The following is an 8,327-nucleotide window of genomic DNA, read 5'->3' on the forward strand; positions in this document are numbered from 1 at the left end:
TCAAAGGAGTCTTAAGAAAAAATCCGATCTCCACTGGTGCTGTGACTACGCTGAAAGCCTGCTCTCACTTTCTTTCTCTGCCCTCTCTCTCTCTCTCTCTCTCTCACCCATGCACCCACACACACGCACGCATTCACACACTGCACACGCATGTGCAGAGGAAAAAACAGGGGAAGGGAAAGAAGTAAAAAATAAATGCAACGCGATGTCTGAACACCCAGATAAAACACAGCCCTTCCATTTTGCCTTTAACTCCCGAAGGGGAAGAAAGAAACAAGTGACCCCACCAATTATACAATTACGAAACAGGGCAAAAGGGCCTGTAAATGGCCCCAGCGAGTTCTTTACATAAGAAAGTTTTACCATTGTGTGGCAAGCACGCCTTCTTTTCCTTCCTTCCACTTTTTTGACCTCTGCCGTTATCTCTAGATTTATCAGCAATACTAGATGGCTTTTTCACATCAGTAAGCACCATCCAAAATATAACAATCAGAAAGAATCAGAGAAAATAAATCAATGTCCACAAACAACCGAACAATTTTGGCAAGTACAATTTATTCATAAAAGCTACAGTTCACTGGGGATTCTCTCGTCTTGCATCCACAATGCCCTTGATTCAGATGCCAGCCTGGTGAGCGCCAGGTGGCAGCCAAGATGGGAAGTCACGCATTGTTCCATCCGGTTTGCTTTGTTCCCCTAATGCCTCTGGTCTCCCTCTTTTTAATCTCAGAGGCACACTTTATTCTAGAAATTCTATAGGATTGTTATCCTAACTAATTGAAGATAGAAATTAAAGTTGAGCCGGCCTTGTGTTTTGTTTTTGTTTTTGTTTTGCAGGGGTTGGAGTGCGGAGGGAGGGTGTTGTAAAAAGGGGGCCTTCTGGTCCTGTCGATAGGCTCACTGCTCTGAAAATTTCTGACGCCTTCTCCTGATCTTGGGTATCATTGCCCCTCAGAGGTCATAATCATGCACCGGCAGAAAGCATCTTGGCAAAGAGACTTCCATATTTCAGCTCTATATTCTGTTTAGGATTAATTGCATACTCCCCCCCCCCCCCGGGGGCTCTGTGTTGCCCAGCCAACGCTACACGTATTTTGTCTTAGATCCCTTCTTTCGTGTGTTTCAGTTTACATTTACATTCCTAAGCATTTCTCTTCCTCTCTTTTGAAAGCCTGCTTATGTCTGAGGTGCAAGGGGGAAGCTAAATGCTTTGCTTTCCAGCCAGGGCCAAGAGAAAGAGGAAGGGGAAGAAAGGGAACATAGACATGCGTGGGAGAGGAGAATGGAAAATATATCAAACAAAAGCACTCTTAGAGCTGTAAACAAGGGCTCCTAGACCTGAAAACACAGAGTAAATAATTCCGCTGACAATAATTAATTAACAATAATAGTTTGCACTCAGAGCTCAGCTTCCATCCTGTAACCTCAGAGCACTTCACAAACCACACTTAATTAAGGCTCTTGGCCCCCTGTGGAGGGGAAGCGGGTATTAATAGCACCCTTTCTCCTGCGTGGAAACAAAGGCACAGTGGATGGAGTTCATGGCTCGCCCAGCGGCTTGCTCCTCTGGAAACGCTGGTCAGTGGGGAAGAGAGCAGCCTTCAGTCAGGTTAACAGGGTCCAGGTCCGTGTCACCCAAAGTGGCAGGGGGTGACCTGCCTCGGTGACTGGTGTGTACCGTTGGTAATTAGTTGCCAACCCGACACACACCTGCTGTCCGTGTGGTTCACGCATCTTGTCCTCACCTAGGCTGGCTACCTGGCTTGCAGCCTCTTATCTGGTCCAAGCACAGGAAATCTCAGCTTCCCGCTCCCAGAGCAAGCTGGGAGGTGAACTCTCCTGCACAGACAGTATTTAATTTGTGATGGCTTGATGAGGTTAGTCACCTTGCTCCTTACCTCTGTGTTCTCCTGGCCACATGGCCGCCAGACTTACTTTCTGCTGCTACTTTGTCATGGGGGCTGACGGAGAGGGACCCGGGAGGAACAGAGGAGAGACCCCCGCGTCTGTCTGGGTGGTGCTGTCCTGCCCTTTTCCCCCGCTCGTCCTCCTGGTAGCCCTCGGCTGGCAGCTGCTGCTGTGCTCCCCCCCCACCCCCGCCCGGGCCCCCCAGATGGAAGGAGGAAAGATTAGCTCTCCCTGCATCTCGTGCCAGGGCTGCGTGGTGGATTAGGTTGGCAGAGAGACCCGAATAGCTCCATCTTCGGGAGCAGAAAGATCCTTCTCAAGGTCACTCTGCAACATACATATGTTTCTGAGTTGCTCGGGAAAGCTGCCTTCCTGGTCCACTCAGATCCTGGATCCTGACTTATAAGAATCCTAAACGCTGCTGGTATTGGCATTGCTTTTTAAGCCAAGCATTTTGCAAAACACGCCCCTTGTCAATTTCCCCACAATGAAATTTTAAGTTATTATTAATCCTTTGAATACTTATTTTGTAGGGAAATGTATAATTACAAAGAGCTATTAAAAATTCAGTAATGATCTTATACAGGTATACATTTACTTATAACAATATCAAATACACTTGAAATTAAAAAAAAAAAGGTAGGTGTATTTACAAAACACTCATTTTTTTTTTTTTTTTTTTAGGTGAGAGATGACACTCAATGTATGGTCAAACTTGAAACTGCCCGCCATAATCCACATACTTCAAGGACCTTTGGCACATGGGTTGGAGATTTTTGTTTTATCATGTGAGATATATAAAAGTTGGGGTGACTAAGCCTTTGGGAATTCCCAGAAATAGACATAACATGTTCCTGGATGCTTAGACCGTTTGGCTGGATTTTGAATGGCAGAAGCAGACTGGCCCTTTCTTTAAGAGGAGCATGAAAACTGTGGAGGGGCACCTGGGTGATTCATTCGTTTGAGCATCTGTCTTCAGCTCAGGTCATGATCTCGAAGTCCGTGGTTTTGAGTCCCGCATCTGGCTCTGTGCTGACAGCTCAGAGCCTGGAGCCTCCTTTGGCTTCTGTGTCTCCCTCTCTTTCTGCCTTTCCCCCACTCATGTTCTGTCTCTCTCTCAAAAATAAACACTTAAAAACATTAAAAAAAAAAAACATGCAGTGCACATGGGCCCATTTGGGAAAATACCTTGAGCCTTCAGGGAATACCTCTTCTGTAGGTTTCTACCATTACTCTAGGATTCCTCAGCATGCCTTTTTCCCCCTGGAGTATATCAAAGCATCTTGTAAAAAATGATCACAATAAGGATCACAGAAGCTATGCAAAACACAACCATGGTGGATCTACAACATATCAGAGGACGGTGTAATTCTTTTCTTTTTTGAATTAGAATTCTTCTGGGGCAGGGTGGCTTGGTTAAGCGTCTGACTTCGGCTCAGGTCATGATCTCACGGTTCGTGACCTCGAGCCCCGCATCGGGCTCTATGCTGACAGCTCAGAGCCTGGAGCTGCTTTGGGTTCTGTGTCTCCCTCTCTCTCTGCCCCTCCCCCCCCCATCTCTCTCAAAAATTTTTTTTTGGATTAGAATTCTTCTTCCCATGCGCTCTCAAGGTCTAGGAGGTCAACACAGAGGGCTAAGGAGGATTCAGGGCTCAGAAAAATTATTGGAAAGAGAACAGATTGTTGTACAGACCAAGCATAGCTTGATGCCACTCATGGTGAGGATTTATTGGGCTCCTGCTATGTCGATATATTTACAGAGATTCAATAACAAGGTACATGAAAAATGTATATAGCACTGATACTGTTACCTATTTTCTGCACAATTGTGAAGGGTCGTTATACTCATCCCTATCTTGGAGAAAATTCGGGTGTAAGGTGTGACCTGCTCAAAGTCATGTTCTGGCGAATGGCAGAGCTGGAGTCCAACGCAGCTACGACTCAATATTAGGAGCTCAGGCTGAGGCTCCGTGTATCTGTTGGGAGGCTCACTGTTTCCCAAGAATAACTTGGAAAACTTAACTTGCCGCACACGTGTGAGGGCTCTCAGTACCTGGTGGCCCCCACTGCGGACGGCTGGCTGCCCTACGTGCAGTGGGATGTGAACTCATGGAAGGTTCTGCCACCCGAGAAAAAGAGTGACGCCTTGTGGAGGGTCTCTCCGCAGAGGTGGACCTGTGTGGTGGGATCAGAGATGCTAGTTTTGTCTTTAAAGGAAAAATCCGTGAACCCAGAGCCAAGAGTTTGAGTTGCAGATGTACCAATGTTCTCCCCCAAACCCCAGTTTTCCTCCATGTGACCTGATGGTTCATTCAGTCATCACATAATGTTTGAGTCTCAACCTTGAACCAGGCATAGTGTTGTGGGGGGGGCTATTCTCTACCCTTTAGGAACTCTGGTGGTAGATGAATTAAAAAAGGGGATAATAATGCAGTGTAACAAGTGGAATAATAGAGACCTGGAAAACATCTGTGGATGCCTGGTGGAATTAAGGAAGTGTTCACAGAAGAGGTGACATTTGAATAAGGTCTCAAATACCTGCGAGTTGGCGAGAGGAAGGATTCAATTCAAATTAGCCGCACTGTGTGTGCGTGTGCATGCGTATTCCTTCCCTGTATTAGTTAATAGTGCCAGGCTTCGGGGATACGACTGTGAATGGGACAAAAGCCCACCCCTAAGATGCTTAGTCTGATTAGGGAGACAGGTCACTGCCATATGGAATGTTAAACGTTGTAATGAGCACATATAGAAGGAGCTCCAACTCAGCCTGGGGCAGGGGAAGAATTTCAAGCCGAGAAGACAGGTTGGGAGTTTGGAAAGGCACCACACGCCCCAGCGCACTGTCTATGGGCAAAATGGTAAGGCTGGAGAATGGTATAAAGGGTCATACGTGCCTAGCTAAAAATTTGGATTTTTATCCTGAGACAATGGAGAATTTTTTTTGGCGGGGGGGGGGGGGGGGGAAGAGGGATTTTCTGTGAAATTGGAATTAAGAGCCTGGGGGAGAGAGTACCGGTGGAGGTCTGAGGGTACCTCCCCAGGGAAGGGAACACTTGGGGCTGATGCTGATGCTGACGCCGATCGGCTACTGCGGAGATTGAAAGGGAAGGCCAGAGAGCTATGGGGAAGACAGGAATGAACGAGATCCTGGAGGCCGAGAGAAGATGGGTACGGGAAAAGCAGCCTGTGCAGGAGCAGGAGGGAGAGGAAAGGTGGACCACTGGGCTGGTAATGGGGGGACCACTGGCATCTCCCATGTGCACTTCATGAGGCTGCTCAGTGCCTGTGAAGCAAGAGACTGTGAGCTGCTAGACGAATGTCAAGTATGCGTCCCCTGCCTGCACCTCCTCCCGTTCCCTTTCTCCACCCCCAAGCACTCGTCAACACTACTTCCAGCTGCCAACCCCATCTTGTTTCTTATTAGCTTCTCTTCCTCCAGGAAGCCTTCCCAGATTCTCAGCAATGGAAAGAGCTCCTTGGCCCCCTCCTACCACAAACCCAAGGCTGGGTCAAATGTTCCTCCTCTGGTCTTTCATCACACCTTGTGCATCTCTGCATCGTCAAGGATCCACCTGTACCATCCATTATCTGTTTACAACATGTCCATTTAGTGTCCCTCAGGTGTGTCTGCTTATGAGGACGAGTCATGTCTGATGCTCCTAGAATCCCCTCATTGCAGCTGAGTGCCTGACACTTAATAGAGCCTTGATAAAACGTGGTTGAACATGAATGAACAAATAGGAGGCAGACACCCAGGTGTCTGTTTTCTTTTTCTAGAAACCAGAGCACTCAACCTCTCAGCACAACAGCTTTCGGCCACTCACCTAAGAAGCAAAGCAGTTGGTGGGGAGCTGTGACCAGACCAGCTGACAGTGCTAATTAAAACATCCAACCCATGTGTATGCAAATCCAGAAACAGCGTGTCAGGGAAGATAACTCCTGATCCGAACTCATCCCCAGAGCTTTTCCTGAGCCCAGCTGTTGAGAGGCAATCTGCAGCACGGCCACTTGATAAAATTATTTCTGTTTGGTGAGTGTGGGTGGGCATGCCGGTGTGTGAAAACCAGGACGGTCGGGGCAGGAGCTGATGGGAAATCAAATCATGGAAGCTTCAGGAATGAAAGCACGGTGGGAAAAAAAAAATCCTTAGGGACCTCATCAAGTTTGGGGTTAGAGAGCAGGACCAGGGGAAGAAATATCTGATTGTTATACTTCCCTTACACTACCTGACTTTCATGTTCAATGCAGCATCGAGCCACAAACACAAATTCATAGGCACAAACCTTAGATGAATTATCTCAGCAGCCCTCGAAGCTTTAGAGCTGGTGCTTAACGCCTTCCAGTTACCAGATTCAACACAGAGCGACACTATATGTTTATTGGGGGCAGAGAGTTGTCTTCTAAGAATCTGCAATGCTGTTCACAGGAAACGTGTTACTTGCGGGTGAAAGGAGATGTGGGTCCTTGTCCCAGCTCTGTCACACACTGGCTGTGTGATCCTGTGCAAATCACTTGGCTTCTCTGAGCCTTTGTTGCCTGTCCTTGAAATTAGAGTCTCCGGACTATCAGATCTCTGGAGTTTCTTCTTACACTATGATGATGCAACTGTACTCTCCTGATTTTGTAGACCAGGATCGGGCTAAGTTCAGGTTCACTCAGAGGGGGTGAGTCAGTCCCTGGCTTATCGGCAGGGATGCTATCTCCCAGGCTATTGGTTTAAGGTTTTTATTTATTTTTGAGAGAGAGAGAGAGAGAGAAGGCACAAGTGGGGGAGGGGCAGAGAGAGAGGGAGACACAGAATCTGAAGCAGCCTCCAGGCTCCGAGCTGTCAACACAGAGCCTGACACGGGGCTCGAACCCACGAACCGTGAGATCGTGACCTGAGCTGAAGTCAGACGCTTAAACGATTGAGCCCCTCAGGCGTCCCCCAGACTACCAGTTTAGATCACTCTCCTCCGTTTAGACTCAGCCCCGGTTTTTGTCATGTGCATACATCCCCGATGTGTTATTTATTGAGCCGACTCTCCTCCATCTTCCTTCTCCTGGCCTTTTAAGAACTCCCCCCTCTTTCTTGGTCTGGCTTTGGGCAGTGCAGCTGGGCAGTTGTGAGCATCTAGTCAGGTGACTGCCTGGCCCCGTCCTGGAAAACGTACAAAGAAGAGAAAAAGAAAAATGGAAGTTGGGTGCGTTTATGCCAATGCCTTCTCCTGGAACTCACACAGCTCTCTGCAGCTGCATGCAAACTGGGCCAGGACTACCATCCAAAGTGCCTCCTGGAAGTGCCCGCAATACTATTCGATCACAGTGTCAGGCCTGGAAGAGTTCACCTTTCTGCTCTCAGGCTCTCTGCTGCTGTCTTCAGGCTGAGTTGGCCAATGGGGATGCCACAGGCTTCTCTGTTATTGGCTGGGGTGGCACTCCCTTCTTTTTCGCTACAGAGGGGTGGCCAGAGTTTCCAGGGAGCTGGAAAGAATGGAAATGCCTCCTGCTCGGACACTGCCCTGGGCTGGTACGTCTCTAGGCAGGGCCTTAATTTTACGCGTGCTTCTTTCCAGGTTCTCGATCGCTATCACTCCCACAGTTCAGCCTGCTTTGCCCATGTTCGAGCGAGTCAGCCCAGGACCGATAAATCACGGGAGTCCACAGTTTTGTTCTACAGCCTCCTCGATTCACTTAACTATTTAAGAAACGCCTACTATGTGCGGCCCTTCTGCTAGATGCCGGGAATACAGAAATGGACAGACTCTGGCACACGATATTTTGAAGCTAGCGGGAGAAAGTCAAATAAAAAGAGAAGTTGTAATCAGAGATATGAAATGGCCAGTTGTTGTTGGAGCAGGGGAAGATACTGACCAGCATTCTTGGGAAATCAGGCAAGTTTCTTATTGGCGGAACTTTTAGAAAACGGCGAGTGGTGAAGTTTGCCGGGGGGCAGGGGGAAGATTGCCCCGACAAAGCCTGCTTGGCTGTTAAAGGGCAGCGCTTGGATACCCGTGAGAAGCTCCCTATGGCTGCAGCAAGAGGCGTGAGGGGTGCAGAGCCGGAGATGAGGCGGGTACGATATTGGCAGGACCCGCTTCCGCACAGTGAGGTGCCACCTGAGAGGGGACAAGGGGAGGGGAAAGATCGGTCCCTGAGATGGCATGTGCCAGCACGAGCCAGATACTCCGCACGCGCCATCTCCTCCGACCCACCCCTGTGACGACGTACGCATCCCAGGGCGAGTTGCTGAGCCAGGCCAAGCTTTTAAGAATCATAGTAAAAGAGAGAGAAAAAAAATGGGGAGGGGGGGCCACCTGGGTGGCTCAGTCGGTTGGGCATCTGACTTCAGCTCAGGTCATGATCTCGCGGTTTGCTTCGTGAGTTCAAGCCCCGAGTGGGGCTCTGTGCTGACAGTTCAGAGCTTGGAGCCTGCTTCA

At 48.7% G+C, this 8,327-nt stretch overlaps 1 long non-coding RNA gene across 1 annotated transcript; it reads left to right on the forward strand.

Annotated features, from left to right (window-relative positions):
* Positions 1–4,543: 4,543 nt before the first annotated feature.
* Positions 4,544–8,110, forward strand: LOC131488537 (uncharacterized). The gene is made up of 3 exons (XR_009250239.1): positions 4,544–4,766; positions 5,686–5,938; positions 7,464–8,110. It is a non-coding gene; the product is annotated as an uncharacterized LOC131488537 (long non-coding RNA).
* The last annotated feature ends 217 nt before the right edge of the window (positions 8,111–8,327 follow it).

This window comes from Neofelis nebulosa, chromosome 10 (genome assembly GCF_028018385.1).
Source record: "Neofelis nebulosa isolate mNeoNeb1 chromosome 10, mNeoNeb1.pri, whole genome shotgun sequence".
In the NCBI taxonomy this organism is placed as follows: domain Eukaryota; kingdom Metazoa; phylum Chordata; class Mammalia; order Carnivora; family Felidae; genus Neofelis; species Neofelis nebulosa.